The sequence below is a fragment of the Macrotis lagotis genome, chromosome X (assembly GCF_037893015.1).
Source record: "Macrotis lagotis isolate mMagLag1 chromosome X, bilby.v1.9.chrom.fasta, whole genome shotgun sequence".
Classification (NCBI taxonomy): domain Eukaryota; kingdom Metazoa; phylum Chordata; class Mammalia; order Peramelemorphia; family Peramelidae; genus Macrotis; species Macrotis lagotis.
The window spans coordinates 377,991,070-378,011,489 of record NC_133666.1 but is presented as its reverse complement, the minus strand read 5'-3'; the positions used below and the strand labels follow the sequence as shown (position 1 = coordinate 378,011,489).

Here is a 20,420-nt window from a genome sequence, read left to right as displayed (position 1 = left end):
TTATTAGTTTTATTTTATATGATATAAATTATTGCCAGGAAAGCATCATTTAGGATAGTGCAAATATCTTCTCATGTGAATTTCAAGAATTTGGAATAAAATCCTGGCATTCTCTGATATCATTTATAGATATTTCTTATCCAAAAATTTTCAGAAAATTTAATCATTTTGATTATTTTTATAGGAATTAAAAAACTGAGATGGCAGTCTGTTTCTGATGTTTACTTTGCAGTAATTACCTATCATGAATTTTAACTATGAAAGCAGTGACATTTCCTTTTGCGGCACTTTGGTCTTTCTTTATGCACAATTTATTATAATATATGCCATTAATTAATACTGCCTATAAATGATTTTTATTGGTGTCATCACCATTTTAAATGTTCACTCAAGTATGTTTCTGTAGGTTAAAATGTCACAATTTGGTGAAGTAGCCACCCAGAATAGAGTTGCTCCATTTTAGATTATTTAATTATTCTCCTCACAGTGACACAGATTTTATGTTAATGAACTTTTATGTAAAAGGAGAAAATAGATATCCACAAATTTAATTAATGGAATAAAAATATCATAGTAGTTATATAAATAGCCAAATGGAATTATTTAGACAAATTCAGACATTTATTTGGAGAATGGATTTTAGCAGTCTAAAGCACAATTAGCACATAAAACTGTTTTAATTGAAAATTAGTTTCAGGAATTGAATGTCTGGTCTCAAAACTCTGGCTAGAAGCATTCTGCTGCTTCAGCAGCCTGTCTAATGATATGCTCAACCTGAGATATGGAATGTTTAGTGCTCAGGAATCTCAATTTGCTGGGTACATTAAAAGCCACTGTTTTAGAAGTTCATTTTGCACTTCTGGGATGAAAATCAGATTACCTAGGCAGCTAGGTGGTGCAGTGAGCAGAACACTGGACCTGGTGTCAGGAAGCTCCAAATTTGAATTGAGGCTTACACATTTACTAGACGAATAATTTTGAGCAAGTGACATAACTTGTATCTATCCACCTTACTTTCCTCATCTTTAAAAAGGGAATAATAGTAACACTTGCCTTGCAGGGCTGTTGTGAGGACCAAATAAAATAGTACTTGTAAAGATCCTAGCAGACTTTAATGCTCTATATAAATGCCAGCTATTATGTAGTTGTTATAGCAAGTTTATTTTTTTCCAGATTTCTACTGATGACCTCCTTTCAATGTTATTACTTATCTAGATTTTATTCAGAATTTAGAGATATATATTTATGTGTCTATATACAAGTACATATATATCTACTTCTCCATCTATATTGACATATAGATATAGATATATTTTTGAGCTGTTTCAGCAATGTCATTTGAAGTTATATTGGCAAAGATACTGGAGTGATTTCCTGTCTACTCCACTCATTTATTTTACAGATAAGGAAACTTAATCAAAGAGACTTAAATAATCTTCTCAGGATCACACAATGAGTATCTAAGGTCAGATTTGAATTCCATTTGTATATATGCAAGTGTATAAGCATATGTATACATATATGTGGCATGTATCTATATGAATGTATATATGTATATAAATTTATATGTACATACTTTATACCTAGCTGTCTGTCTATCCTTTTCTCTTTCTTTAATGAGCATTTGTAAAACTCTCATTTTGCCACTGGAGTAATTAAAATCAGTCAATCAATTAGTATTTATTAATCATCTTCTATGTACTGAATGTGTGATACATTCAAAGAATGCAAATTCATTTCATGAAAGACAGAACCTGCCCCTAAAGAGTTTACATTCTAATGGGGAATATTTCACTGGGGGGGAACCTAATCAGTTTGGAAGAGAAATATTCTTCATTCCTTCTCTTTGGGAATGTGATGAGTTTAATGCTTGTTGGTACTTAACTGGAGCTCTTTTAGGAAGTGACCTCCAATTGAAATCTCTTCTCTTCTTAAATTCTATCTTTGAAAAGTAGTAAGGTGGTGAGATAGAAATGGCAGAAATGAGATGAAGAGGGGACAGTTAGGTGGCACAATGGAAAGAGCACTAGCCCCATAGTCAGGAGGACCTGAGTTCAAATCCAGCCTCAGACAACTAATAATTACCTAACTGTGTGAACTTGCACAAGTCACTTAACCCCATTTCCTGGCCAAAAAAAAGAATGGAGAAAATTCCAGACACCTAACCCCAGGTTGAATCTATCTGTTTGGAGATAAGAATTTTAGCTTTACAGGGTTTTAGTCTATCACAAAATTCACACTTTCACCTTGTTTCTTTACTCTGTAAAAGTATAAAATTTAAAATATAGGGTGTAACAAAATTTACAAAATGTTCTGATTCCCAAGGCAATTGGTCAATTTATGTTCTCATAGTTGGTATATTTGATTATCCATAACCTTTTCTCTTGAACATTGCCCCCCTCAACTAAAATCATATCTATAGCAAAAGTATCAACTCACACAATTGAAAGTATCACAACTCGATCAAGTAAAGCACTGTTAAATTAAAAAGTAAACAATAAATTGGAAAAAAAATAACTTAGGAAAGAAATATTTAGCAATGAAACATGCCACCTACAGCATGCAAAAAAATGAAACAGAAGGGAGAAACAAAGAGTGAAGTAAATTTGACATTATTCAAGTGCTTTTTCTGAGGAGTCATAATTCATCTACACTGCTAGAATCACTTAATGAAATAGAAAAAGAAAAAAAATGTTCTAGTCACAAAGGTCTTAGATCAGTCACCTGGAAAACATCCTAAGCTGCTTTCTGGCTGTCTCTCTCTCTCTCTCTCTCTCTCTCTCTCTCTCTCTCTCTCTCTCTCTCTCTCTCCCTCTCTCTCTCCCTCTCTCTCTCTCTCAGAAAATTTGATTCTTTACTTTTTATACTAACATAGTACTCTTTAAGCAAGATTTAGAAACATAGAAAACTATAATGATCTTAAGACATTGATACTTCCTTTTAAGAAAGCCTGTTCAAGCCTTACTAAAATAACTTGCATTATTCTGTCACAGTGACTTTTCGCTTTGGTTGATCAAAATTATCAATCATCACTGCAATATGTAACAACATTGAAGAAGGGATTGCAATCTAATTCTCATAATGGACTCATCAAATTTGTATTTGAGAGGGAAAATTCTGTCATCTAATATCTCATTTTTGAGGAAACTGAGATCCAGAGAGAAAAAGAGAGTAGCCTGAGATTACAAGAGCAGCAATGGTTTTGTTTTGATTATGAATTGACACAGAAAGACTTGAGTTCAATCTAGACTTTTAGGCAATTTCCAGTTGTTTTTGGCAAGTCATTAAATCTTTGCTAACTTCCATTCTTGACCTATAAAATGGGGAAATAATGGTGAGAATCAAATGAAATGATAATTATAATTGAAATGAAATAATGAAATAATAATTGTAAAGTACTTGACACAGCACCTTAAATATACAAAGCACTTACAAATTTTAGTCATTTTTATTGTTTTTGTTTTTTATATGCCATACTGTTTACCCTGTCATGAGTGATCATAGGACCAAACGCTCTCTGAGGTCTATTAGCTATATTTGTGATGTTTTCATCAATCTCATGACTCTAGGTTCACTAGCAAAACAGGAAGAAGGAAAAAATCAAGACATCAAGAGGTTCAAAACACTGAATTGTAGATTTAGACAATCTGTGTAGATCCCAAATGTGCACAGTCTCTCTAGTGCGACAGTAAGTTCTAGAGTGGAAGCACCAGAATTTGAAACAACTGTCACTGTTGTTTAATCTTTCAGTCATGTCCATCTCTTTGTGAAACTATGTCCATAGTAGGCCATACACTTTTGAGCTCCAAATCTATTCAAGTACATATTCATTGCTTCCATGATACTATCTATCCATTTCACCCACTATCATCCCCTTTTCCTTGTGACTTCAATCCTTAAAACCAGGGTCTTTTCCAATGTATACGTGTCCAGAGTATTTGAACTTCAGCTTTAGTATTTGACCTCTTAATGAATATTCTGAATTGATTTCTTTTAAATGTTAGCTAATTTAACCTCCTTGCTGTTCAAAGAACTTTGAAAATTTTTCTCCAGCACAACAATTCAAAAGCATCAATTCTGTGGCACTTAACTTTCTTTACAATCCCACTCTCATTGACATTTTTCTACTGGAAAAACTATATCTGTCTATGGACTTTTGATAAGAAAGTAATGCCTCTGATTTTTAGTGAAGTGTCTGAATTTGCCATAATTTTCTTTCCAAAGAGCAGGAGTCTTTTAGTTTGTTGACTATAGTCACCATCTTGCAATGGTCTTTCTATGAATTGAAAATATGACATTGCTTCCATTTCTTCCCCTTCTATTTGCCAGGAAGTGATGAGACTAATTGTTATAATGTTAAGCATCTAAGCAACTTTTATACTCCCCTCTTTTGCCCTCGTCTAGGGGCTACTTAATTGCCCTTTCCTTTCCGTTATCTGAGTGGTATTGTCTATATAACTGAGATTGTTTCTCCTACAAACTTTAATTCTGTTTTTTTATAATTCATCCAATGTACTATTTTACATGATATACTCTGCATATAAATTAAATAAATATGGTGATAACATACAGTCTTGTCAGATTCGTTTTCCAATCTAAATTCAATCAGTTATTCTATGGCCAGTTTTGATTTTGGTCTGTATGCAGATTCCTATACAGATTCCTCAGGATATAAGAATGATGATTTCACACGCCCATTTCTTTGAGAATTTTCCACATTCTATTTTGATCTATACAGTCTTTATATGTATCTGTTTTTGTTTTGGGAAACCCCTGGCTTTAATCATAATTCACTGAATTTTGGCACTTTAGTCTCTAGTTCCTCTGCCTATTCTGATAATTCTTAGTTCACATATTGCTGAAGTTTGCAGTACTTTAACCATAACATTTGTGGTCTGTAAAATGAGTAAACCTTTGGTAATTTGAATATTCTTTGTCATTGCCCTTCTTTAAGACAGGAATATGAAATGATCTTTTCTAATCCAGTGGACATTGTTGATTTTTCTACATTAAGATTTTTATATCTATGCCAGAATGCTTTGTGCTCTCCCCGCCATAGATTAATTAAATAATATGTAATTGTACTTTTGATTATTCTAGAAGTTGTGGTAGAAATAAAATATCTCTTATTTTGGCTGATGAGGAAACTGCATATGCTTAAAGAACCTTTAAGTTTTTCCTTCTTTTATAAAAGCTTTGAGGGGCAGCTAGGTGGCGCAGTGGAGCACTGGCCCTGGAGTCAGGAGTACCTGACTTCAAATCCAGCCTCAGACACTTAATAATTACCTAGCTGTGTGACCTTGGGCAAGCTACTTAATCCCATTGCCTTGCAAAAAAAAATCTATAAAAGCTTTGATTATTCTGTAATCAATTCAATTAGAATTCTAATTTCAAAGGATAAGAATTTCTTTTTTAGAAGATAGTTTTATTTTGTGAAGTCTATAAATCTAAATATTAAGATTTATGAAGGCATCAAATTAACAATAATAATAAAGACATTTATATTGTGCTTTAGATTTTGTAAAATACTTTCCATATATTTTCTCATTTGAAACCTCACAAAAATACCAAGTTTTTAATATATCCATTTTTTAGATGGTGAAACTGAGCTTCAGAAATATTCAAGCCAGGAGAGAAATATCTAGTGAAATTAAATTTTCTGAAATAATTTCATGAAATTAATGAATAGAATTTCAATCCATTTCTTACAAGTACCCAAGTAATATTCATCACACATGCGATTACATATTTAAATTACATGTGCTATGAATGTAAATTCATCTTTCTCATGTTATTTTATACTCTAAGTCATGATATAAAATAATAGAAGCAAAACAAAGCTCTTAAAACGTCTCTGTGATTTTGTATGAATTTGTTAGAAGTCTATTTATTTATTATGGTGTTGAAATGTTCCCTTGTTAGATGACTTGCTAATTTCTACTAGAATTTGGGATCTTAGAAGAGGTACTTTGCAATCAGATGATTACACTAAAGAATTGTCCTGAATTTCATCTATATTTTGTGGTACATGAACCCCAAGAAATCTTCAATCTGAATAATCTTGCCATGGTTTTGAATGTAGAGCACACATTTCGCTATCCTGATCACCAAAAGAAAATAAATAATTGACTATACTGAGTCCCTGACCTAACTATTCAACTACAGAAAATGATGAGAAAATAAAATAAATGAGCAATGTCTGCAGTACTCTCTTAAAGATGATCTTACTCAAGATAAGAAAAAAAATCAGATTTGCTCTTTCTTGAAGGTTATTTACACTAAAAATGGATGAACTCTTCAATTCTTTGTTTTCTTTTATTTTGCTTTTCTCTTCCCTTTTGAGTATGAAACTTTCTTCATTATTCCACCTCTCTACATAGACAAATATTGTCTTTTTCTTTTCTTGTCTTTTCTCATTAGCCTACAAGTGGATTACATAGCTAATACCAAGATTGCAAGGACATCCTGAATAATTGAGCTTTAAAAAGTTTTGTCTCATGTCACTTTGTCTCTGATTAAGTGGATCTTGTCAAGCAAATAGATCCTTTTTAGAGGGAAAGTTCTTGTTTTCTTTATTTTTTAAATATTTTCAGTCATTGTGATTAATTTTCACTTCCACATTAGTTATGGGAAATTGAGAAAAGTAGTTTATATCTTATAGAGAAACAGCTAGGGAGGATGAGGAAAAAAAACTAAAGTGAATTGATGTAGAATAAAAGACCTTATAGTAAGTAAAGTAGACTACAGGATATAGATCAAGCTAATTTGCATTTAACTAGAAACAAAAAGATTTTCTCTCTGTAGAGTAGTAGATCAACTTGCAACTGGAAAGTAAGGGATCATGGTTGGGTGAATTAGTGAATAAATTGACACCACTTTAAGTATCAGATTCACATATCTGTGTAAAACTCTTAAGGGTCTGGATACAAAATTGTGGAAAAGGAGAAGTTTACTGAAGAATTGAAACCCACATGGGGAAAGAATTGAATACTTTGCTTAGGTCTTTGACTTCCGTTAACCTCAGCCAACTGAGAACATCGGAGGGACTTATATTTCTAGGCAGAGAGAAAAGGCCATGATTTCATGCCCCGTGTTGCCCATCTTTGTTTGGCAAACCTGATCTTAAGAATATTTCAATAAAGGATCCACTTTTCTTTACTAATGGTGATTCTGAGTTCTTAATGAGGTATTTGTTTTGTTACAATTATGTAAGATATATAGCCCCCATTTCAGAGATTATTCTTGGCAAAGATGGGGCTGTTTGCCATTTTGTTCTCCAGTTCACTATGTAGATAAAGAAACTTATCTGAGGCAAACAGTGTTAAGTGATTTACCCAGAGTCACACAGACAGTAATCTGAAGCCAGATGTGAATTCATGAAGAAGGGTAATCCTGACTCCAGTCCTAGCACTCTACTCTTACACCTTGTTGCCCTATTTTGACTTTTATCTTTTTCTTTAATTGAAAAATTACCCTGGGGGCAGCTAGGTGGCACAGTGGATAAAGCACCAGTCCTAGAGTCAGGAGTACCTGGGTTCAAATCTGGTCTCAGACACTTAGTAATTACCTAGCTGTGTGGCCTTGGGCAAGCCACTTAACCCCATTTGCCTTGCAAAAAAAAAAAAAAACTAAATAATATTACCCTTTCAAGATTTTTCCTTTAAGATCTGAATTCAGATTTTTATATGTATGTCTGGAATAAGAAGTACATATGTGACCTTTTGAGAAATCATCTGTTATTTCATAATTTAATGGAAATAATTGATAACTTTTCCTTTTGAAATCTTTTTTTCCTTATTAATCTTCGGTGTATCTAGAAAACAATAATGATCCAGAGTTTCTATGTTTTGAAGTTCAGAACAATAAAATTATGTTTTAAGAATTCTCCTTCCAGAGCAAAGCAATTTAGTTTATAAATTGGAGCTTTTGGTCATAAGATAGGAGCAATATCACTAACATGCTCTGCACAAATGCTAAACCCAACATAAAATCCAGAATAATTTTTAAATCAGTAGGCTAAGAAAGCCCAAATCACGCTAGTTAGTTGTTCTTTTCCCCTTCCAACACAAGGAGGAAGAAATAAAATTCTTTAGGAAGATAATCTCTGTGAAATAGAATTGGAAACTTACAATTTGCCTCAGAGACACACACTCTGTTTTCCTTTCATTAAAAACAATTCAAATTTAAAGTTGAATAATAAACTATATGTCAATAACCTGTTTAGGCTTCCTACAACAAGTGATGAAATCTCTAACATTGAAAAAGAGAGCTATAACATGTTTTCCCTGCATTGTTGAGACAGATAGTTATGTATGTCAGTCAGTCACCTGGAGATGATGCCCAGGGGGACAAATTGGATATGACCATTCCTCCACCATATCAACTGGCATGCAACATTGCCTTCTCTATTGTCACCCTTGACAAATGAGTTAAGTTTTTGTTAAGTCCTGTCTCTTTTCCTGAGCCCATTTCTATGTAAAGATGGTCACACAACCTACTATAAAACTAGAATAATATGTATTCCCCAAACAGACAACAATAATAAGAAACTTGTATTAGTTATAGATTTTTATTTTATTTTTCATTACTCTAAGGAATATCATTTTCTATTTTATGCTACTGCCTACAGAATAAACATCATCTGTTCATTTGGCTAGAGTAAAAGCCATTATTGAAAATCTAGCATTCTGTTTCCCAATCCATTTATACTCTAATAAACATATACTCACAAATATATATATATATGCATATATTTGTCTTCTAGTATTGCCTGCATTAAATTTGAAATACAGTGAATAATTCTATAATTGCTTGAGGATCAATTTCATCACATATTTGCAATAAATAAACAATGTAGTCTAGGCAAAACCAATATGTAGATGCCAAAAATTTTTGACTTCTCAAATATTGAAAGATATTGTCACCTTGATGCTTGAATACATGAATGTCACCTCAATGGGAAATTAAGTAAGAGTGACAAGACTCTATTAAAAGTTCTTGAAATAATGGCAGTTTTCATCTCTATGTAATAGCCCAATCCATCAGAAAATCTTGTCTTATCATACCTAAAATTTATATACTTAAGGGTGGGTTAGAGAATTCTGATTTTTGTAATAGTTATGAACCATTTGGGGAGAAAGATATGAGTATTATTAAAATTGTTCTCATATGAAAATTCTATGGGAACTGAATTAGTTGAAGGACCTCTGCTCCCACCTCCTTTTTTAAATAATTTAATTTGCCTTTTCAGAGACATAAGATACTGCAAAATGTATCAGGAAAAGAATTAGGTTAGAAATATAAAGACTTTGAATCTATTATTGACTCCATCAATCACTGGATACACAAATCATAAAAATGAATGCCAGGGCAGCTAGGTGGCACAGAAGGTATAGCACTGACCCTGGAGTCAGGTGGATTTGAGTTCAAATTTGGACTCATACAGTTAATACTTATTTAGCTGTGTGACCCTAGGTTAAGTCACTGAACCCCATTGCTTTGCAAAAAAGAAAAAAATGAATGCTATATTTCTTGCAACTTCTGCTTAAAAACTTACAATCACTTAATTGCCTCATCTTTAATTTTTTTCTTTTACAAAATAGGGGGAAATATTTATACTATTTTCTTCACATGGATTTGTGTGATGCAAGAGATACTGCATGAAGAGTGCTTTGTTACACTAAATGGATTTGATAGGAATAGACATTGGACTGGGGATTTCTTTGGCATATGGAAATTCTGGATGAGAATATTCCTGCTATGTCAGTAATTTCTCTGTAATTTATAGTCTTAGATAATTGTTCAAAACACCAAGAAATTTGTGTTTGTCAAGTGACTTGATTCAGACAGCTAATAAGCATCAGAGAGAGTAAACAAAGGAGTTACCCTAAAGCAGTATGTAAATCTTCATTATTCTCAGCAGTAATGTCTACACATCATATTCACCTGTTATGAACTTTTAATAGATGAAAGTGAAAGCAAAAATGATCAAAGATAATATTAATTGTATGGGTTTAGAGATAAAGAATCTCAGATCTTGCATATTAATCCTAATCTCTCTGCATACATAGCCAGCACTGTTCTAGGTCCCATTCTTTTTTGCCTGTACTACTATAATGGTCTTTTTAATTCTCTCACCCTGTCTTTAACCTGTCTCTTCTCTTACCTGCCTTTCTTTCAACCAGTTAACAAAGTGTTTTTCCTAAAGCTCAGGTCTGATCATGATAGCACCCTGTATCCTTCACAGATAAACTCAATAAACTCTAATGCCTTCCTATCATTTCAGTGATCAAGAACAATTTCCTTTCTTTGCTATGCAAAGTTTTTCACTACCTACTTTTCTTTCTGTTTTAAACTTCAATCCCTTTCAGTTACTCTATGCTTTAATCAAACTAATCTTCTTACACACACACACACGCACACACACACACACACACACACACACACACACACACAGAGAGGGAGAGAGACATAAAACTCCATTTCCCTTCTCAATTGCTTTTCATCAATTTTTTTCAATGATAGCAACATTAATAATAACAATAATACACATTTATGTCGTAGCTATTGTAGAGTACTGTTCCAAGTGCTTTACAAATATTATCTTATTTCATCTTCACAACAATCCAGGAAAGTTCTATTTTTATAAAACCTGGTAGATACTATGTTTATTCCCATTTTAAAATTGAGGAAACTGAGACAAACAGAGATTAATAATATGCACAAGGTCCTTTTAATAGTCTGAAGATATTTTTTTTGAATTCAGGTCTTCCTGACTCCAGGCCCAATTTTCTGTTCATTATTTTACCTGACTCAGATTCATTTAAAATTCACTTCAAGAATTTCCTTCTACTTAGATGTTTTTTCTGATCTCTCTGTCTCTGGTACTAGAGTCATCTTTAATTTAATAATAAATTTATAAAGTATAACTATATGTGTATACATTCATTAAATACAACAATATTTACAACACATATGTCCTCATTAAAATAATTATATTTGTTGAATGTACACATATCCCTTGCATATACTATATTCATATATTTATATGTATGTTTATGCATATATTTTACATGTGATTTCAAATGCATTTGTCTGACTTGAGAGAATATAAACTGTTTGAGGACAGGAATTGTTTCATTTTTGTCTAGTAAAGTACCTAGTACAATGCATAACTCAAGTATATGTTCAGTTATCCAAAAACCAAGGAAAACATTTTAAGCATTAAAAACAACAGATAGTTCACCATTTCTTTCTCTGGTTTTCGACAAAGGTTAAGTGACTTTCAACTAATAAGTACCTGAAGTCAGATTTGAGCTCTGCTCTTTCTGTCTGCAGGTACATTTCTCTAACCAATACATACACCTAAAATAACCCATAGAAGGTGTTTATTAAATATTTATTGATTAAGCAAAGGTTATATTGCTCCTTGAAGCTGCCTGAGCCTTGGTTAAATCAGTACATTTATTTTCTCATTTCTCATAATGACTTATGGCTTTAAGGCTTTACAAAGTATTTTGTAATACACAATATAATCATCTCCATTTTGCAAATGGAGGCTATTGGCTGGGTGACATTAAGAGCCTTGCAAAGCGCTCACTTGCCTTGCATCAGATGCAGAGTTTGAACCAATGTCCCTCTGAACAATAGGTCTAATCATTATTCCACTATAACATGAATTGAATGGCTTCATTTTACACACCAGGGTTTGAATTAGATGATCTCTAAGGTCCCTTCCAACTCTAAATCCTCTGATCTTTAAACCTTAGTTATTAATGCTGAGTCAACGAAAGTAAACAAGTAAAAAATAAAGGTCTAATTAATTTTTTTTAAAAATTAGTAGAATTTAAACTTCACATTAGTAACAAGTTAATTAGGAATTGAATAAATTCTACATTTTATTTCATCTAAATTGTTTATCAGTATAAGCATAAACCATACTGGCACTTGAAACATGAGGCAAGTTGGGAGAATTCTGCTAAAGAAGAGAGGCTGGTGCCTGAATTTTGCAGTGATTGTGTCAAAATTGATAAAATTCATGCAGTTTCTTTAATCCATATTTTACTATGTCTGCAGAATTTCATATGACATGAATTTTCACAACCAATATATTTTTAGAATGTCATTTGCTTAGGACAAACTACCAGAACTATAGACACAAACCTATTGACTAAATATCTTTTGAATCAGAGATGGGTTACCTTTATGATGGATGGGCTATTACATAGAAATGAAAAATGGAAAAGGCTCTGCTGTACCTATGTAATACTTAATGAAGTTTGGATGTCACTACTCACTTAGGAGAGCCTTAACAATGACCACAAAAGAATCAGATAATTGCAGATAAGGGAGGTTATCTCAGGGCTTTTTTTTCCCTCTCTGATGCTATGCCCTTCGTAAATGTCACATTTCTACTTCATTTTTTTTTTGGGGCATGTCAATTCAAGTTTTTGCCTTTCTTGGCACACATCTTGAAGCAAATGTAGATCTCTGAAGGTTTAAGTTTTCAATATGGTAATTCTTTGGCTAAGCATACAAGCATGAAGTATGAAATTTTCTAGCACTGATCAGTTGAAGGCAATGGCAATCTACAAGGTACCTGAAGACCTCATATATGATGTTTTATTAAAAAATGAATTTATCCATAATTAGATGGATATATAGTCAACAGTGTACTAGAATTAACTCTGACTTTCAGAAGCCAAATCTTAAATTTTTAGTATTAACACTTATACTTCTGAAATTATCAATTTATACAAATCAAGGGTTGGTTTACTGTTTTGTTCATTATTTTGAAAGAAAATGTTAATAATACAGATTAAATTTAAAGATTATGTGTGTGTGTGTGTGTGTGTGTTTTGTGTGTTTACTTTTTCTTACCAGAATATCCTTAGAATTACTATTTAATTTTGATCTTCAGGATTTCTGGATATTTAAGATTTTGTGTTTAGCAAAACAAACCATCCTATAAATGTATATCATAATATCAATTAAAACTCTCTTTCCATCCATATCTATCTTTTTAACTTGTTATTTAGCTACAATCATTATTGTTCCACTTTCCTGGTAATATATTTCATATGCTCACTTTGTACTTTGCACAATTTATTTTCCCAATTGTTGCTATTATGTTTCAATCTACTTATATATGCGCTGCATTAGTCTATTTCAATTCATGTACAATTTTCATTTTTCTATGATGACAGTATTCTGTATTTCATAGCATCATTAGTAAGACATTATTTTCTTTGTTTTTTAAGGGGAAAGGAGTGTTGACTGCTTAGGATTCTGTCATTCCTCAATGCAAAAAAATTCTATGACTTCCTGTTGAATTTATTTGAAATATAAAGTTTTCTGTTTTTTGTTTGTTTTTTTGTTTTTTAGCAAGGTGATGGTGTTCAGTGACTTGCCCAAGGTCATACAGCTAGGTAATTATTAAGTGTCTGAGGTCAAATTTGAACTAAGGTCCTCCTGACTTGTGCCACCTAGCCACTCCCTTCTGTTTGTTTTTAAAAATATAAACTGGGCTAAATCTATATTTCCAACTGTGTTATACTCTATGTTCCTAGCAGCCATTCCTCCTTGTATTTTTCTCATGGACAATGCTCTGTATCTCATCTCTATTCTTTATACTGGCTGTTCCCGTTTTTGAAAATGCACTAATTCCTCATTACCACTTCTTCTTTCCTTCAAAATTTACATCAAGTACCAGCTTCTACATAAAGAATTTCCTGAATTTTTCAAGCTGCTAATTGTTCCCCTCCCCCACAAATTTACTATCTATCTATCTATCTATCTATCTATCTATCTAATAGATATGTATATACACAAATATATGTGTATCTCTTCCAATAAAACAAAAGATCTTTGAGGTTAGGGGAGCAGTAGAAGTTGTACTAGTTGTAGCAGTAATGGTAGTGGTAGAGGTAGTAGTCATAGTAGTGGTGGTGGGAGAAGAAATACTGAAATCAAATTGCAAGGCATATGTTGATTAACAATACATTTTTATTTTATTTTATTTTATTTTTTTAGATTTTTGCAAGGCAAATAGGGTTAAGTGGCTTGCCCAAGGCCACACAAATCAGTAATTATTAAGTATCTGAGGTTGGATTTGAACTTAGGTACTCCTGACTACAGGGATGGTGCTCTATCTACTCTGCCACTTAGCCACACCAACAATACATATTAAATGAAATTTCACAAGTTTTTCTTACTCTCTTTATTTTGAAAGGAGTTATTTTTTCTTAATCTATTCACCCGAATGTCTTTTCACCAGTCAAGTCAAGTAGTATTTTATATCCATGAATATTTTTAACAGTGCTCAGAATTTTGTGAATCCACTTAAAATGGTATTTTAATTTTCCACACTAAAACTTTGATCGAGAAGGTATATCAGTTTTAACCCACATATTCCATAATATAACAATCTACATTTTTTCTACTTGTTATGAATACTACAATGTCAAGTCTTTGTGAAGAGTGAATTCCAAGGTTTATTATTCCAAATAGAAGTATAAGACTCTTTATATGAAAGCAGTGTGTCTATCAATTCCTCTTAAATTTAAGCCAACAGATGTTCAATTGAATAGGTTACCTCTCTGTAATGTATTAAAGAGTCTCTCAAAAATGGGTTTTTTTAAGATTTACTTTTCTTAGACAAGAGATGGGAACCATGCAAATGCTATATATGCCATTTGTTTATCACTAAGAGTCATGTTCACATCATATGACAGTCTATATGTTGAAATATTATTCTAAGTGGACTGTTGCTACAAGATAATGTGATTTATGCTTCACATCCATCATATTGACAAGTTCTGGACAGATGTCGCTATTTGTCAAAACACTCCACAAAATAAGGGGGGAAAAAAACTCATAATAAGATGATGAATATTTTCCTCTACAACCGTCGTGTCTATTTTTCATTTTTTGTGAACAAGTGAGTATTAAACCATGTGCTTGCTTAAAAAGAAATGATGAACTATGGTTAACTTAATTGTTTCCCTGAAGACATAATTGCCAATAATCATACATTCAAAGCTTTTTCTATCATGTATGTATATATACATTTATATTTATATGTATATACACATATATGAAATATGTGATTATCCATTTGTGTATATATATATATATGCCAATTCATTTGTATGTGTATAATAAAACACTATGAATCTAACATACAATACTCAAAATATTCAAACTACTATATTTTTAATAAATGACATATGGAAAAATTGGAAAACAAGAAATTAATCCAATGAGTCAAATTCTCTCTGGTGTCTATGTTAAACATGAGTGGTAAATGAGTCACTATGAAAGTTATATTAAATATTTCAAGTTCCTAGAGTGCTGTTCAGCATATGTAAGCAGCATGTTCATCATGATTAAAACAATATTTATAAAAGAGTGATTATTGTGTATTATTCATAGGAGGAAATTCCCAACTCTCAAAATTTCTGGAATTGTATTGAGAAGCATTCTCTGAAGTAGCTTTGGAAAAAGTGGTGTATTTGCTAGGGTGAGAATTTAATTCTTCCATTTTTATAGACGTATGTATCTCTACTTATTTGCATAATTTAGACAGTAAAATTACTCATGTTACAAAGAGCTGTTAGATAACACAGAAGGTTGAGAACAGGCCCTGAAGACAGTGGGATCTGAGTTCAAATCCAGGTTCAGACACTTATTAGCTGTGTGACCTTAGGCTTCAAATTGTCTTTCATTCAGGACATCTCCAGTATTCCTGATTTCATATCCGGTCCCTGGTCCCCGATGACTCCAGAGAAGAAAGTGAGTCCGATGACTTGGCTTAGTACTTCCTCACTGAAATCCAATTCCTATACTTGGTACTGGCATCACCTCCCTGATCATATGGTCTTTGAGAATGAAGGACAAATCATCATTATAAAGGAATGAATAAGGATAGCTTTGATGAGAATCAAATGAGATACTATAGGACTTTGAAAAACAGAAAGACCTAGTACAGAAATGAAGAAACTAAAATAGAAGAGAACTGAAATTATAGGGGTACCAGGAAAAAGTAAATGAAATGAAAATTGGAAATAGAAATTGAAAGGAGAAATGAAATGAGGGTTGATCTTTGAGAAGAGAAGATATTGAGAAGGGTCATTTGGAAGGATCATTAGGACCTTAGAATTCTTCTCAGAGAAGAAGATTGAGACTTGAAATTAGTAAAGTACTTATTCTTAAAGACTAATGGAAGATCTAAAGAGAGAGACAATACCAACCAGCTATTTTGAATACACCTGATTTCCATAAAATTGCAAAAGATACAGATATCTCTGAAATGTGCTGAAAACACTTAAAAGCACCACTTACACAAAGATATCCAGGATCATGAGGAAGTTATGCTGCTCATCAGTACATCAAGAAGAGAATGCACAGACTCCAAGCCAACTGTAACTTAGAAGTGAATATTTTCCTGAGTTACACTTCTTCAAACATCATCAATACCCTTGACCCTACTGCCAAAGCATCTTGGAACTTGCTCTCCACTATGACTAAGTATTTTCCACAGTGGGACAGGAGAATATTTGCGGGATGTACAGATTCAGTGATACCTTGTGCAATGTAGCCTGGGTCTTACATAATCAACTATTTTTCTTGAGGAATTCTTTAGCTTCCAGAGAAGATCTATCTAACTTTTTTCTTTGATGGTAAAGAGACTTTTCTCCATTAGTCTCCTCAGAATTCCCTCTATGGCTCTTGGGATTTAGTGTTGAAAACAAAATCTGCTCCACATTCCCCTGAAGCAACAAATACAAACCAACTGCATAGCACTGATTTGCTTGTATCACTGGATTTAATAGGTGTGTCACACCCAAACTTTCCTAAATATCTTCTAAATTCTCCTTGAGGGTTTGAAGTTTATTTCATGGATTGGGTATAATTCAGAATTATTCTTTGAAGAATCAGTATTTCCAAGCTCATATGATGCCAGAAAAAATTCAAGATGTCCATATTCTATTTTTAAGAAGAGAAGTTCCAATTCTATATTTGATACTCTTCCCTTTACTTGATGTCTGGCATGATGATGAAGAACATCTGTATGTCAGCTGACAATAATCTCAACAAAATCATGCAAGTCCTTATGTCAGAGTATAACTTCAATTGTACTACTATCCACATTATAGATAAATAATTGCAAATACGGTGTCAGACATTTGTATTTAATTTTATATTCTTACCCCAAGAAAGTTCTATATAGTCAAGTTCCTAGGAAACTTATTTGATAGATGGTCTTGAATATGCAGTCCTTAAAATTTACAGTCTTTCTGGGTCCTAAAAGAGCCCCATGGCACAAAATATTCAAAGGAATAGCTTTAAGTCTTAACAGATATCCAACAACTGGACCAAATTAAACAGTTTGTGATGGTGATGATTATGTACAATTCACAGAGTTAATTTTGTGATTTTTTTCACAAACTGAAATTCATTTATATGTGACAAAGTAAACATATAGCTTAGGGAAAATAGAAAGATATATACAATTATCAGCTATTATGTTACAAGAATTTAAGTTCATAACTTTATAATCATGTATTCTACCATAAAAACTCTACTCCAGTGCTTGATGAAAGTCTCAAATTTCAGTGACTGTAACAGTCATTTGCTGTCATATTCTGTTGAATCACATGCTCTGAGAGTGGAGCCAAGATAAATGAATGAAGAGAGGAATTCTCAGAAGCTTTCCTCCAGACTATTCCAAATGCCTTAAAATTATAGCTCTAACTGAATTCTAGAGAGCCAGAACCCACAGAAAGAATGAGGAATGATTTTCAGGCCCAAGACAAATTGGAAGTTCCACAGGAAAGGTTTGTTCCACTGGGGTAGAAAAAAGTTACAGTTAAGTAGCACTGGCAGCCTGAGCAAACCATCTCCACCCATCTAGCACCAGCCTATAGAGTTCCTGGGTCCCTGGGGGAGCAGTTTCTAGACTTCTCAGACCAGGGGATACCAAGAATAACTTGGAAAGTCAGTGGGAAAACTGCCACACCGGAATGAGTGTGAAGCCCAGGCCAGTGCAGGTCTCAGAATAGTCCAGGTTCCATGAACCAGAAGTAGGCCTGTGGAGATACCCAGCAGCTGGTTCCAGAGTGATTAATGCTGGAAGGGGGTTGGGGGACACTGAAGAAGTCTTTTAGCTGTCTCTGGGACAGAATTCTGTTACTGGTCTCATACTCATATTCAGATTGTAATCTGGGGTCTCATACATTCATAGAAGAGCAGAGACCCTCCTCACAGTTCCAGAACAGAGGGGAGTTCTTGGTCATCATCTACAGACCATATCACAGGTCAGGAGAGCAGCAGAAACTTTCATAAGTTCTTGAAGGAATTGAAGTTCCTGGAGGAGGAGGTGGAATGTCTGAAAATAGCTGCAAAAACCCTCAAAAACTTTGGAAAGTGCATTCTCCATCCTGGAAGTAAGGCCCAACTTAGGAAAATCAAGTCATAAATGGTAAATGAGTAAAAAACAGAAGAAAAGAATCTTGACTATAGAAAATTAGTTTGTTCCCATGAAGGATCAAAGTCCAGTATCAGAAGATGACAAAGTCAAAATTTCTGCATCCAAAACTTCCAAGAAAAATCTGAATTGCTCTCAGACTATAGAAGAGCTCAAAAAAGATTTTGAAAATCAAGTTAAGAGAGGTAGAGGGAAAATTGAGAAGAGATATGAGAACAATGTGGAAAAATCATGAAAATCAAGTCAGTAGGTTGGTGAAAGAGATACAAAAATAGTGAGAAAAATAACATCTTATGAAACAGTTTAGATCAAATGGAAAAAGCAGTCAATAAGGTCAATGAGAAGAATACCTTAAAATGAAGAATTGAGGAGATGGAAAAGGAGATACAAATGCTCCCTGAAGAAAATAATCTCTTCAAATGTAGAATGAAGTTAATGGAAGGTGATGTTTTTGTGAGAAATCAAGAAACAATAAAACAAAACCAAAAGAATTAAAAGAAGAAAATATGAATATCTCATTGGAAAACCAATTGATCTGGAAAACAGATCCAGCCATGATCATTTAAAAATCACTGGGCTACCTTAAAGTCATTATCATCAAAAAAGCCTACACAGCATTTCTCAAAAAATTCTCCAGAAAAATTTTCCTGATATCCTAAAAGCAGAGGGCAAAAGAGAAATTGAAGGAATCCACTACTCACCTCCTGAAAGAGATAATAAAACCTCCCAGACATATTATAGACAAATTTCAGAACTCCCAAATCAAGGAGATAATACTACAAGCTGCCAGAAAGAAACAGTTGGAATATCATGAAGCTCCAGCCAAGATTACACAGAATTTAGTATTATTTATGCTAAGGGTTCATATGACTTGGAATAAGATATTCCAGAAGGAAAAAGAACTTGAATTACAACCAAATCAATTGCTCATCAAAACTCAACATCGTCTTTTAAGGGAAAAGATGGATTGAAAGAGGGGACTTGAAAAATTTTCTGTTGAAAAGACCAGTACTATAGAAAAATTTCAAACTAAACAACAATGTGGCATCACCTCACACCTATCAGATTGACCAAGATGAGAAAAAGGGGAAATGATCAATATTGGAGAGGTTGTGGGAGGATTGGGACATTGATGGAGCTGTGAAAAGATACAACCTTTTTGGAGAACTATAGGTCTATATCCAGAATAAATCATTAAAAAAGGGAAAAGTCCAATATGTTCTAAAATATTCATAGCAGCTCTTTTTGAAGTGACAAAGAATTGAAAAATTGAGAGGATGCCCATTTATTTGGAAATGGCTAAACATGCTATGATATATAAATACTATGGAATAATATTGTTCCGTAAGAAATCATAAATGGTGAGGCTCTAGAGAAGAAAGGAATGACTTATAGGATCTGATGCTGACCAAAGGGAGTGGAAGCAAGAAAACAATGTACACATTAACAATAACATTGAGGGGCAGCAAGGTGGCACAGTGTATAGAGCACCAGCCCGGGAGTCAGGAGGAGCTGAGTTCAAATCTGACCTCAGACACTTAATAATTGCCTAGGTGTATGGCTTTGGACAAGCCATGTAACCCCATTTGACTTGCAAAAACTTATAATAAATTAATAAATAAAGAAAATTGTGAGATGAACAACCTTGATGGAAGCAGATCCTCTCAGCAGTTCAGAGAACTAGGACAACCATATTAGACCAAATATGGACAATGTTATCCTCATCTAGAGGAAAAAACAAATAAAAACAAAATGAAACACACAATGACAAAAAATTTGATGAACACTTTAGAAAAATTATCTCTTTTGTATCTCTTGCCCTTAATTCTAATGACCGATCTGTAAGCATGACTAATGAATAATCTGTAAGCATGTTTATAAAAAATATGCATGTATAATGCTAACCTGACTGTTTTCCACTGAGAGGAAGGGG

At 33.1% G+C, this 20,420-nt stretch overlaps 1 pseudogene; it reads left to right on the top strand.

The window, feature by feature from the left end:
- LOC141499157 (glutaminyl-peptide cyclotransferase-like) overlaps positions 1-17,164 on the top strand; it is an 88,789-nt pseudogene extending 71,625 nt beyond the window's left edge.
- Positions 17,165-20,420: the final 3,256 nt, after the last annotated feature.